This window comes from Zootoca vivipara, chromosome 1, assembly GCF_963506605.1.
Source record: "Zootoca vivipara chromosome 1, rZooViv1.1, whole genome shotgun sequence".
NCBI lineage: Eukaryota > Metazoa > Chordata > Lepidosauria > Squamata > Lacertidae > Zootoca > Zootoca vivipara.
This window is the reverse complement of record NC_083276.1, coordinates 16,459,022-16,473,775: the sequence shown is the minus strand read 5'-3', so window position 1 is coordinate 16,473,775 and position 14,754 is coordinate 16,459,022. Positions and strand designations below refer to the sequence as shown.

The window sequence follows — 14,754 nt, the reverse complement described above, 5'->3', positions numbered from 1 at the left end:
TGAAGCTTCTGCAGAGACTGATAACGTTTTTAGAAGCTGATGGAAAACAGCTGAAGGAGAATTCAGAAGGAAGTGAAGCTGATGGCCTAGTTCAGACATCTCAGTTTGATAAACCATTGTTTAATTGGACTAAGAACTAGCCTTGTGTCCAGGTCCCAGGCTTGTGATTTGTTTAACCACAGCTTCCTGTAGTATCTGAAGTAGGCAACTATGCATTAAACACTTCTGGTAAACCAGTATATATGGGGGTTATGTGACAGGAAGAGGAAGGTCAATGACTGGGTGCACAGGCTATAGTTTATCAGAAAAAGTTCCTTATATCTGAACTGGTTGTCTGTGGATCAGTAGTAGGACAGAGAGTAAGATGTCAGCAAGTTTTTGTGTTGTGAACAAAAAAAAAGGAATATGCTTGAGCAATTCAGACTGAGGGAAAGAAAGCAATTAATACGTTTTGATGGAGGATATTTTAATAGCAAGAATTATGAGAAAATGGAGAGAAGTTGGCTTTAAATCTTTAATGTTCAACAATAAATTTTATTCTGTGTAGTTGGATAATGTAATAGTATTCTTAGTAGCATATGTTGCCTATCCTCATGAGGTGTTTCCCCTAACATCTCAGTCCTGTCTGGCAGGTTTTCAAAATACTTCATTCTACAAACCGTCCAGGATGGCAAAGCAAGCCTTTGTTTGTTTGCATTGAGTTCTAAAATGAAGACTCTGGGGAGTGTGTGTGTGTCAGGAGGCACAGTTTCCTACCCCCCTGGGTTTTCTGTTGCTTTACAATTTTTCATTTGTCACTTAAGTAATCATTGTTCACTGTAGCTTTATAAGCAGGTGTATATGACACATTCCGTGTGCTGCTCTGGTTCTCCAGAAGCGGCTTTGTCATGACCTGGAAGCTGTACGCTGGCTTCCTTGGCCAATAACGCGAGACGAACGCCGCAACCCCAGAGCCGGTCACAACTGAACCTAATGGTCAGGGGTCCCTTTACCTTTACCTTTATATGACACTACTGTGACTACCGAGCTCTCATATTTTTTGGGGGAGGAGGATAGGAATACTTATTTTAAACCACATCAGCTTAATATTATGAATATTAGGGTGAATGTGGGTGATTCCTAATTGAATGTGCAGGTGAAAAATTACAAAGATATTTATTGCAAAACAAAAATCCAAGTGGGATCTTGAGTACTGACAGAAAATCAGATATATACATGCTAGTTGCCAAATGGCTCCTTAAACAAGGGTTACAGTTGCCAAAGTGGAAGGCCTATTTGCCATTTTTGGGCCAAACGGCTCGAAAGCCGTATTCCTCAATACTACTTTTTGGTCCCTCGGATTCATTCTGATTGTGCAGATAAAATATATCGGATAGAATTTCTGCTCTCCCACCTTAAACTAGCAAATCTTGCGTTGTAAATAGACCATCCCTGTTCTTTTGAGAGAGGCACAGGAATGCTGCTGCACATGTATGCCTGCCTGCCTGCCTTCGCCTGAGAATGCAACAGGTCCTCTGTGTGTCAGTTTTACTTTATAGTACCAGCACTACGCAGGTGCTTTACTGATTTTATAGCGACAGACTGTAGCACTGAAAGACAAGAATGCCGGCCAGAATTTCCACTGGTCATCAGTAATTTGCTGTTCAGCCCATTGTAGAAGGAACAGCTGCTTGGGTTTCCTTCAGTAAGACAGCCATCTCTTCTCTTGGTTGTGGGTCGAGGCCCTGTCCCATGATGAAATAAGACGCATGGACACAAGTATTTTAGGTTAATGGGCTAAAAAAGGCCACAACTTTATTGGTTACAGAAGGTGAGTGGGATTGACTTAGGCATTTGATCCGAACTGACTATGCTTGACTCCTGCCTGCTCTGCAGGAAGTCACACAAGGGTTAACAACCTGTAGGGGGTGCTTGTTGATGCAAATCAATTGGAAGCTCTCCCCAGAGTCACCGGAGGGTCATGCCAGGGCCCTAGCCATCACCTGGGCTTTGGACAGGAACCATGACCACCAGATTCCTTTAACGGAATACCCTTCAACGGGTGGGATAGGTGATGGCCACAACCTCCCCTCCAACACACAACACATTTTCCAATGCCTAATCGCCAAACCTTACAAAGTTGTGACGATTTGCTACGAGATAGGTGAAAAACCAAGTGGCTGGTGCCAATTTGCCAAGTGGAATAATTCCTACCAGACCCCTCCTTCAACAGGCAACCAACCGGTCAGGTGTTGAATGCCTGAGAATAGAGGGAAGGAGGGAGATCTGTGCATGCAGGAAACAAACAGGCTGAGCTACAGTCCCATGCTTGCTTAAGAGCGGCAAACCACGCCCCCCCCCCGCCAGCCAGCCATATAGGCTGGCTGAGGGCATGATGCAGGCGAGGGACTCTCAGTGATGCAGGGGGCTTGTGTGCTAGCCACGCCCCCCCTGCAAAGCACGGGAAGCGAGACCCTCTCACAATCCCTCCCCTCGGAAAGAGGAGAGGGTTTATCTTTTCAACCTGTGCACGGTGGCATGGTTGTGTCAATGAGTGGCAAGCTGCTGGGTAATTCTACTGAAGTATCAACATTTTGGATCTTGAGGAACTGTCTTCCTCTCTGTACGAGGCAAGAAGATCCAAGATTCGGCATTCATTAAGGGCTCATCCACACTTCCGCTTGCCCCGCTCCTTCTGTCAGGAAAACCTGTTGTTTACTGCTGAATCAGAGCAAAAGTCAATTTGGTTGATGTTTACTCTGATTTACAGTGGTACCTTGGGTTACAAACACCTCGGGTTACAAACACTTCGGGTTATGGACTCCGGTAACCCGGAAGTAGTACCTCGGGTTAAGAACTTTACCTCAGGATGAGAACAGAAATCGTGCGGCGGCGGCAGTGGGAGGCCCCATTAGCTAAAGTGGTACCTTAGGTTAAGAATGGTTTCAGGTTAAGAACGGACCTCCGGAACAAATTAAGTTCGTAACCAGGTACAGTGGTACCTCGTGTTACGGACGGGATCCGTTCCGGAGGCCCGCCTGCAATGTGAAATGCCCGCAACTTGAAGCGTTGTATCTGCACAGGCATGCGGCGCAATTTAGCGCTTCTGCGCATACGCGAGTGGCGAAACCCGGAAGTAACCCTTTTCGGTACTTCCGGGTTGCCGCGGGACATAATGTAAAAAGACGCAACATGAAGTGGACGCAGCACGTGGTATGACTGTAGTTCTAAAGAGCAGGTTTTCTGGGGGAAAGCAGTGGGACAAGTGTAAGTGTGGACGAGCTCCTAGTTACCTCAGTGTTTTCTTCTGATGGCTGTATTGAAATAGCAGTGTTAAGTGTGCTTCCAGATGGGAACTTAATTTGCAAACAGGCTGTTGAGATACTGCAACAGAATCAGCAAGGCTTTTTCTCCCTTTTACTTATTGGATTTTTCTTGCAAAAGGTCAAGTGAAGTTAAATGGAATGGGGAATATTGTGCAGGCATTTTGATGCCAACAACATTGTATGAACACTGAAAAACTTGCGTGAGGAGCACTGATCCCACAGTAAACACCCATCTGGAAGCACTCTTGTGTGTTGGTGTGCATAAACGATGCAGAGCTGTGCATGGGAAAGAGGAAAACTGGAGAGAGAAGCGAAGATAAGTTGGTTGTTGCTGTAGTCAAGCCATGAAAAAGAAAAACAGCACAGAGGGGCATCACACTATTTTTTTTTTGTAATGACCTATATTTAGTTACTTATTAAAACATTTATGTGCTAGATTCTCTGCCCTTCACCTGGAGTCAATCCGTGTACTGTATTCCTAACCAGAGGAGACGAGGCATACAATCACCGACCAGCAATGCCACATGCAACAAATTCAGAAGTTAGCAGTGTCAAATGTATAACTGCAGTACATGTGACAATGGAACATTGATTAAATACTAAAGAGGGTCCAAGAAACCCAAGTTTTCCAACAGCCCCAAAATAAATGCAACTCTGGAAAACGGATACAGTAGCAAGCAACGGTAGCAAGTACTTGAAAGCTTTCTTTCTGGAACGACTCCTGTCAGGACCAGGCTGGAGATACCTGAATCTAGACCTGGAGCCTGTGGAGAAGCTGGAAGCAGCAGAAAATGGAAACATTTGGAGTCTGAAGGCCAGTAAAGCATTCCTCTGATGAACAAGTAATGGCAGAAATCCACATTCCTAATATAGGAGATCTGCTCAATCCAGAGCTCTTGGTCTGCTTGCCAATCACAGGGGCTGATGTTGCACATTTTCTATAGACTCTGTACTGGAAGAGATCTCAGGTTTGAGTGCACAGCCTCAATTAGAACAGCCTCTGACCAAGAGGTATCTTGTTTAAGCTCCATAGTCCTTGACAGTCCACGATGAATGGCTTATCGTTTATTTGATAAGGCAAAACCCTCATATGAAGATGCCCCATATGGAAGCAGGAAGTGTGGTCTGGGAACATGTCAGGTATATGCAGAATGGGGTCATGAAAGACAAGACATGACTCTTATTTCAAAATAGAAACCACGCAGAGGCAGATGCACATTTAAACTATTGGAAAAGTTTTGGTCACTGTGGCCTGTGGGAGTCATTCTGATATCACACCAGGCAAATACATTGGTAAAATTTTGCATTTTTCTGTTGACATTCCTATCCCTGTTCCAAAACATGAATGTTATATAGCCTAAGGGTTGTATTCAGTGTAGCACTAAGAAGATGGTACTGTCAGCGCAAGCATTTCTGCTTGACCCGACAGAACAGTCGCCCCTCTTCTCCCCCTGCCCACTGTTCTGGGGGTTCTCCCTATCCTCCAGAGGAGATATGGGGAGAAGGGGAAGTCCCCTTGTGCTACTGGGAATTGTCGTGATAGCTTCTGCTAGCATAACAGTTTAATTGAATGTAGCCCTAACAGCTTTTTCTTTAAAGTAACCATCAGTCATTGACCACCAGGTTCCATATAGGCAAGGGCTTGTGTTTAAAAAAGACTATTTGTCTTGTGAAATATTAGATATTTAGATCATTTTGGACTTTGGCTTGGAGACATTTTCTATAGCTAGTATAACTTAAAATTATTATATACTGCATAGTATATATTCAGTTAACTGCCAGTGTTGCTGAATTATTTACCGCAGTGGGGATCCAGAAGCTTCGCTCGGCATATAAAGTGGAGTGGAAGATGTGTCTTTAATGTTGGCTGCCACAAAACTTGTATTTCAGCTTTTTCAGCAAATGTTGGTTTTGATATGGGAGGGGAGGTCTACCGCCTAAGTTGACCAAACACAACGTTGCCTGCTAGATTGTTGTCAGGCATTGTCAGGTTTCTTTTGTTTTTAGATGGAAAGATTTCCTTAGTAGGAATCGCAAAAAGCGTAATCTCTCTAAATGTTTACATTTTATGGCCAAACTAGAGGCAATGCTAAATGCATCACTTGAATTTGCATATTTGGTAGTTTGTGAGTGTTTTTATTTTTAAAGTTAGTAGCAGTTACAGGATATGGGGTGATTTTGCTCAAGATCACAGTGAAAAATATTTACCTCTTTCTCCCCCATTGAAGTCTGGGGAATTCTTCAGTGTTGTGGTGGAAGAGGACAGGGATAACCAACCCAACCCTGTACACCACAACCCTGATAAAAATCATTTCCTCCCAAGGCTGCTATTAAGTATTGGGGGGGATGGGGGGGGGGACAAAGATGGAACTTCCAAGTGATGCATTTAGCATTTTGTCTGGTTTGGTCTTAAGAACAGAATTCCACATACACGATCAAACCCCCAAAGTAAAGCACTTGTTGCTTATATGAGGTGGCGGGTGTGTTTGCTAAAAGCAGGCGCTTAACTCCTCTCTTAAAACTCATAGAAAGATGCTTAAGTCTGGCTACATCACATGTGAGAATATTGCTGCATGGAGCCCTAATCGCCAAGCAGTACGATATTCCAGATACTTACGATACACAGGCTCCGTGTTTCCTTTTGGAAATGAGGCATAGCGGAGACTGTGGTATCCTTAAGATATATGGTTTAAAACAAAAAAATTCCTTCAGTAGCACCTTAAAGACCAACTAAGTTTATATTTTGGTATGAGCTTTCGTGTGCATGCACACTTCTTCAGATACACTAGAAACAGAAGTGTCAGACCCTATATATATACAGAGGGTGGTGGGGTGGGTGGGAATGGGAGATGGGCTGATGGGAGTGGTAAACCTGTAGATGGGTGTTAATGGCTGACAATTAAATAGTCCTGAGATGGTATGTTGGATGTTGTTGAACCAATCTATGCAAGAAATACATTTTTTGGACACTACTATAAAAATACAGGATGGACGTATAGACACCACCTTATACAGAAAACCAACTGACCGACAAACATATCTACATGCTTCTAGCTACCATCCCAAACATACCAAACAATCCATCGTATACAGCCAGGCCCTACGTTACAACCGTATCTGTTCCAACTCTACAGACAGAGAATCTCACCTAAGAGATCTACAGCAAACCTTTTTAGAACTAAAATATCCACCTGATGAAGTTAAACAACAGATCAACAGAGCCAGACTGATACCTAGGGAGAACCTGCTGCAAGACAGACCCAAAAAAGAAAATAACAGAACACCACTAGTCATCACATACAGCTCCCAAGTTAAAACAGTACAACGCATCATCAGAGATCTACAGCCTCTCCTGGACAATGACAGCTCCCTTTCTCAAGCTCTGGGAGGAAGACCTTTCATTGCCTACAGACAGCCACCCAATCTTAAACAACTCCTCACCCACAATAATACAACCACCAGATTTAACATGGACACTGGTACCAGAGCCTGCAATAAACCCAGATGCCAACTTTGCTGCCACATACACCCGGACAACACCATCACTGGCCCCAACAACATCCAACATACCATCTCAGGACTATTTAATTGCTCATCTTCTAACATTGTGTATGCCATCAAATGCCAACGGTGCCCTTCAGCTCTCTATATTGGACAAACAGGCCAAACCCTACGCCAAAGGATAAATGGACATAAATCTGACATCAGGAACCATAAGACTGAAAAACCAGTAGGAGAACACTTCAATCTCCCAGGACATTCTATACAAGATCTCAAAGCAGCTGTTTTATTACAGAGAAATTTCAGGAACAGACTGGAAAGGGAAGTTGCTGAATTGGAAATCATTACCAAGCTTAAAACCATGGAAGCACCTGGGATGAATAGAGATATCGGATTCTTATCTCATTATGCATGATCAAGCTTTCTTTAGCACCTCAGCCCAGGACTAATTGCAGCCATCAGCAGCCATTAACACCCATCTACAGGTTTACCACTCCCATCAGCCCATCTCCCATTCCCACCCACCCCCACCACCCTCTGTATATATATAGGGTCTGACACTTCTGTTTCTAGTGTATCTGAAGAAGTGTGCATGCACACGAAAGCTCATACCAAAATATAAACTTAGTTGGTCTTTAAGGTGCTACTGAAGGAATTTTTTTGTTTTGCTTCGACTCAGACCAACACGGCTACCTACCTGTAACTAGATATATGGTTTAGTTACACATATATGCAATACATATTTATTTATTTACTTACTTACTTTTACACACACACACACACACACACACACACACACACACACACACACACACATGATGGAGCGGTTCACAGCATTAACACCTCCAAAAGGCCTTGTTTCTTCTGCAGCTGCAGGAGGGACCGACTTTGATAATACGGCGCCCTGAGCAAGGACAAAATCTCTCCTCCCTTTCTTATTTTCAAGCTCTCCTCCTCCTTCCCTTCTGTTTTGGACTCCATGGGCTTGTCACCCTGTGCAAGGAAACCACCTGTACTGCCCTAATTCTGGCATTGGTGCAGCCTTTGATTCAATCAGATATCAAACAAAAATCAGACTCTCTGGCTTTCCAGCTTGCTGCTTTTTGCATCCAGCTTCTAACTCCCTTAACTCCCAGCTCTTCATTTGTCTTCTAACTAACTGAGTTGAAGGAGCCCCAAACATTTGTAGTCTCTCACAGAGCCACCTTTCCTTAATAGCCCATCAGGTAGGTGATCTTAACACATACTGGAACCAGGAACTTAGAGGGATCTGGTACCCTCAAACCCTTAATAATATTTTGTGTGAGTGTATTTTCACTTGTGAATATATTTTGTATAGTTAACTAAAACCCTTATACAGAAAACCCCAATATTTGATAACATACAAATAATTAAGTAAATTTTGGGGAGTGGGGAAAACAGGAATGATACTACAGTACTACTCTTAACTCATTCCTACATATTGATTACATTGCATTTAAGTTCATTGTAGGTTTTTAAGAACAAACATGCTTTTGTTTGCTGTAGGCTAATATGCATCAACATGTGTGGGAATTTAATACTTAAGCTATCCTTTCCTAAGAAAACTAGTAGGAAAAAGATAAGCATTTTAGTTATGAATAAAGCAACATTCAGAATTCTAAATTAAACCATTTGATCTTCACTAGGAAATCATACTTTTGGCAGCTATTCAAGGGGCTCTTTAAATATTAATTGTACTTCATTATGCCGGTAAGTCTGCCCCCTTCCCTTTTAAATAGTTTACATAAAAATAATACAGGCCCCACAGTTCACCCTCTCTATAGATTTAAATTTAATAGGGTTTAGTTCTGTTTTGATGTAGTCGGTATTTCTTAAGAGATGGGATGGGATGGCATGGGATACTCTCAAGGAAGGTACAAACTATCTTGCATGTTTTATTGGGGGTAGGCCTTTCAAGAGCCAGGGCTTAAGGTTCCCCAAAATTCAAGTTGTGCCACATTGCGGTTACTGAGATGGAGGAGTAGGTGACAAATTATGCAGCACCAGGATGTGTAGAAGCTGGTTGGAGGGGGAGAATTAGCATGGGAGTTTTAGATGCTGCATTCACTTTCTGAGTTGAGAGTTGGGGCATCTGATTTTGAAATGTTTGGGAAACAGTGGGCTAGGTGATATATCTTAAGTTTGATGTTGGCTTATGCACAAAGGTGTGTGCATGTGTATCTATTGCTTTGCTTTTGGGAGGAATAAACAGCAAAGTCCATTCAGAACTACATTTTTGCAAGTGTAAGTAACTGAAATCTCGTGTGTGTGTGTGTGTGTGTGTGTGTGTGTGTTTGTACTAAAGTAATTCCTTCTAACTTCTCTGTAGTCCTCCGAACACTGAAATACTTTCCAAAACAATGGGATTCTTTGGCTCCCAAGGTGGCTTACAGCATTAAATGCACATCTATATATTAAAAAATGTAAAAACGGCATGTGGGTGTGTTTCCACTTTTCACCGAAACTGTTTGTTCAAATTTGCACACAACGTACCATGCTACCGTGAGATTCATCTTATAAAGTTTGCTAAGACAGATGTCACACCTACGCCATGTAAAAACCCCCAAACCCCGTGTTACAGAACTCACCCAAAAGTGCATGTTGAGAAAAGAACCTTCCCTCTCAACAGCACCTCAGCTGCCGTTTACATACTAGGCTGAATGGAGGTACTGACTCGCCTGGGTGGGGGTTGGGGGGAGGAGGTGATGGTATAGGTCAGGACACGGTGCCCGGGCCAGTCACAGGGATGACCCGGGGGTGGGGGGAAGAGGGGGTATGACATGTCACAGGGTGGTGGCAGTCACAGGGATTAGCCACGGCAACGCGTGGCAGGGCCAGCTAGTCTCAATATAACAAAAACCAAGACCAGCAATTAAAAATAATACGCTAAGCCTGCATTTCAATGAGGTCTTTTAACAAACAATTTAAAAGCTGTTAAAGGTTTGGTGGGATAAAAAGACCTTTGCTGCCCATCTAAAAACATAATAGACAGTGTTAGTTGATCTTTCCTTGGAAGAAACCTCTCTAGCTTGGGTCCTGCCATAAAAAAAAACACCTCCACATATGTCTCGTGTCGATGCCTAGTGGGCCTCTCTTGGAAGCAGAACACACAACAGGGCTTCTGCTGATTTCCACAACTGATGGGCTGGTTCAAGTACCCAGGCCCCAAGCCATTTAGGGTTTCATAGCACCTTGAATTGGGCCTGGACCTAAACATAAGCCAGTGCAGATGGAAGAGGGTGGATGTAATGTGGTCTGAATAGTGAGCATCCAAAGGCATTCTGCCCTTTTAAAGGCCTTCTTAATGTGTACATGAGTAACACTAGCCAAATGGCTGTTCTGTGTGGCGAAAAGCAGCTTCAAGAGGGGTTTAGAGCAGAGCCACTGTAGGGGTGTATGTTGGATCCAAAATGTTTCGATCCAACCCTTTGTTGGATCTATACTATTTATTACTTTCAGCAGTGTGAACTTTGGGTGGAACTAAGCATTATGAGATACATAGGACTACAGCTGAAAATGTCAGCCCTAAAGTAAACTCCCTTTTCTCTAGTATCAGGATAGTAGCACTGGATTTCCCTTCCCGCATGAGTAGAAGTCACTGATGTGAAATGGGTGGTTTAAACATATCTGCCTGCTAACTGATTCCAGAAAGCTGCAGCTGCAACACTAAAGACCTGGATGAGTGCATTTCATGAGTGCTTAAAAACACAATAATAGGGGCTACAGACAATATTGGGGGAGACCTCCCCTGCAGACAAACACCAGGCACCCTTGTTTAGAGAACCATTTTGTCCACACAGTCCATTGTGCCTACTTTCAGTGGTAACTGTTGGCTTCAGATGCCACAATGAGTCGTGGTAGCAGCAATGGGGAACCTATTGCCATCCAGATGTTGGTAGACTCCAACTCTCATCAGCCTGCCCCTAGCCAGCCTGCCCCAATGGCTAGGGATGATGGGTCCAGCAACACCAGGAGAGCCAAATGTTTCATAACCCTTGAGTTGTAGGATGATACCGAGTTTCCTACAAAAAGAAGCCCGAGTTCCCACAGATGCCATAGTTCAATCTCCTCTGTCTGCCTGTTCTTTGGCCTGTGTAGCCATGAGGCCCGTGTTTGAAATGAAGCATCTTGGAATACTGTAAATATTCCGCAGGTTTAGCTACTGCAGATATTAGTTTCCCGATGGCTGCTCAAAAAGTTTTCTCGCTCTTGTGTTCTTTCTGCCTGTGTTGAACAGCACTGTATGCAGTTAAAATTAATCTGTCTGCTCAAATAGCAGTGGAAGATATTTCTTCTAAACTACCTTTCTTGGAAAGCCTTGATTTTATCTCCATTATATATAAGCTGGGCTTGCTTGTTGAGAGCACAGCCTTTGTTAGTATCATATTTCTGATACATGGTTGTGCCCTGCTCAGTTCAGCGACAAGATGGCTTAAAATTGGAAGGTACTGTGGGGGTGGATTAATCACCCTGTATTGTCCTGAAGAGAGTCATGCGGAATCTTTCCACTGAGATCATGGATTAATTAGCAGGGAAAGAAAAGGAGCAGTGTGATGAGCATCCCCATTTATACAGAACACTCTTTTGGGAACATATGGTCCTCAGCGATGAGCTAAATGTTAAGAGTGTGTGCTTTATGTCTGTGAAACAAAAGCCAGGAAATACTTTTTTTTTGTCTAGGTAGTATTTAAATGGAAAAACTTTTTTTATGAAGACATTCTACAGCTATTGACATCTTTTATGGTATACCCAGAGATACCTGGCACACCTCTCTAGTGGGTTTTTAAATAAACATGGATCATTCTCAGATGTTATTTGAAGAATATTTCTTGCTATATTATTTAGTATTTACTAACTTGTGAGTTGCCTACCACATAGATCTCCCAAGGCAATTTACAGACATACATCATATGACTCTTATCGTTCAGGCTGCAGTCCCGGACATACGTGCCATTGAACACAGTTGGAATTCATTCTAAGGAAATACGTTGAATTCCTCCCAACTTTGCTTGGAAATTGTCTTCTGGGGATCTTAAAAACCTTTCTTCGAAGGAGAGGTTAACTCTAGGACCCATTAATTTTTTCCCCCCATTTTGGATTATGATCAGAGGATGCTTCCCTACCCATCGGCCCTATCTGATCCCCAAAACAACCCCCCTCTTTTCCTGGAGTGGTGTGTGCAAAAAGTGGGGAGGATGTTCCTTCCCCCTGAACAGCTCACTTGTAGCAGTGCAACAATTTGTCTGGACTTGGTGGCTCATTGGAGACATAGATCCCTCAAAGGTTCCTGCAGTACAGTATAGTTCTTTTGGGGAGGATTCCTAATATGTGCAAATCTAGGAGGAGCAATGCACAAAGGTGAAACTTACGAAGAGAAGTACAAGAAGGGATAAGATAACCTGTATTGCTGTCTCATTGTTTTCAGTAGCTGATCTCTGGCTTCAGTTCTTAGAATAAATTTGTAGGCCTGCATTTGCACTGCCCCCCTCACCTTAAAAAAGTAATATGTCTGCTGAACCGCCACCACAGCTTAACTTCACACTGGCACAACTTCTGTTCTGGGAATGAAAAATGTTGGATGTATGTGAGCTTCATGCCCACCCTAATATTTAGTCTACAGGGTTGACCTAGCACAAAGTACCATCCCCATCCCCTCTTATTGTCTTTTACCCCAGCCATTTTTGCAGAGGGTGTTGGTGTCGAGGAATGAGGGAAAGGGGCCAAATTGACAATACCGACATATTTCATTTTGAAGTAAATTTTGAATCTAACCCATGTATGTGGCTTCAGCTTGTGTCTGTATTTTTGCTGTGGACAAGGAGAAGGCTATGAAAGATGCATTGTTGTTGTTTAGTCGTTTAGTCGTGTCCGACTCTTTGTGACGCCATGGACCAGAGCACGCCAGGCACTCCTGTTTTCCACTGCCTCCCACAGTTTCGTCAAATTCATGTTGGTGAAAGATGGATTAGGAAGAGTTACGTGCAGAGGGCTAGAATCACTGGCCGCATAGCTGTTGCTGGTGGAATTGCTGAAATGGGGTGGGGGGACCAAATTCCAGTCAAACTCATTGACTGGAACTTTGTAAAGTCATATTGAATTTAGAAGGACGCTTGCTAAATTGAGGTTACAGGTAGGTAGCCGTGTTGGTCTGGATCGAAGTAAAATAAAAAAATTCCTTCAGTAGCACCTTAAAGACCAACTAAGTTTTTATTTTGGTATGAGCTTTCGTGTGCATGCACACTTCTTCAGATACAGTGAAATGGAAGTTTCCAGGCACTTATGTAGAGAAGGGGTGGGGAGGGGTGGGGATGGGGAGGGGGGATCACTCAGAAGGGTGGTGGAAATGGGTGATTGACTGACTGATAGCTGTTGATGACCGCAAACGACTGCAAATGGTTTTGCATGAAAAAGCAAGGGTTGAGATGGCTGAAGATCGCTTATCATGTATAATGAGATAAGAACCCGATATCTCTGTTCAAACCAGGTCCCTCCATGGTTTTGAGCTTGGTGATAAGTTGCAATTCAGCAACTTCTCTTTCCAGTCTATTTCTGAAATTCTTTTGTAGTAAGACAGCTACTTTGAGATCTTGTATAGAATGTCCTGGGAGATTGAAGTGTTCTCCTACTGGTTTTTCTGTCTTCTGGTTCCTGATGTCAGATTTATGTCCATTTATCCTTTGGCGTAGGGTTTGGCCTGTTTGTCCAATATAGAGAGCTGAAGGGCACTGTTGGCATTTGATGGCATACACAATGTTAGAGGATGAGCAATTAAATAGTCCTGAGATGGTATGTTGGATGTTGTTGGGGCCAGTAATGGTGTTGTCTGGGTGTATGTGGCAGCAAAGTTGGCATCTGGGTTTATTGCAGGCTCTGGTACCAGTGTCCATGTTAAGTCTGGTGGTTGTGTTATTGTGGGTGAGGAGTTGTTTAAGATTGGGTGGCTGTCTGTAGGCAATGAAAGGTCTTCCTCCCAGAGCTTGAGAAAGGGAGCGGTCATTGTCCAGGAGAGGCTGTAGATCTCTGATGATGCGTTGTACTGTTTTAGCTTGGGAGCTGTATTTTTATTTTGCTAAATTGTATTTTTATTTTGCTAAATTGAGTTTGTTTTATGATGTTTTACATCCAGTCTTTGATGGAGTTGTCTGTCCAATATGCTAATTCTTGTTACGTCCAGCTGAGTTAAAGTACAAGCTTATTAGATCAGTGTAGGCCTTGTGCCTCTTCAAGGCATGCTTCATGTCTGTGGAATCTTATATGAATGCCAAGGTGCCTGCTAAATCTTAATTTGGGGATTAATCCCTCATACAGCTACACTGCAGAATGATCTGCTGCTGAACCCCATGGCAGTTTCTAAATGCAATTACAGTGGTGCCTCGACTTACGGATTTAATCCGTTCTGAAAAGCGCCATTGGTAACGCGATTTCCCATAGGAATGCATTGGAAATGGAAAAATTCGTAAGTTGAAGCAACCCCATCTAAAAATTCGTAAGTCGACAAAACCCTATCTAAAACCGCCGCGGTTTCCGTTCGGATATCGAAACATTTGTAAGCGTGCGGCCATTTGCCCCATTCGTAAGTTGAAAAATTCGGTTGTCGAGTCATTCGTAAGTCGAGGTACCACTGTAGATTTTGACTGAGTAATTTTCTTTTCCTTCACATTTCAATTTTAGTATCAAATTCTGATGACTAACTGGTGGTCAGTAAGGTTGCTCCACAATCTTACTATAACTGTACCTATATAAAAATAGCCATATTTTAATGTTTTGTTTGCATTTGTATTGGGGTCTTGAATGTGTACTGTGTTGCTTTTGCAAGGTAACAATTACCTTGCTGTGAAGTCATTCATTTCGTTTTGTCATTTCACATCATGCCGTAGATTTCCTGCTTTTACACCTTAAAAAAAAGAGAAGTGATGTTGGATTGACT

General features: G+C 43.0%; 1 protein-coding gene across 4 annotated transcripts in view; it reads left to right on the top strand.

Moving 5' to 3' along the window:
• The window catches only part of EML1 (EMAP like 1), a 124,927-nt gene that overhangs the window by 62,188 nt on the left and 47,985 nt on the right, over positions 1 to 14,754 (top strand). The window lies entirely within an intron of this gene.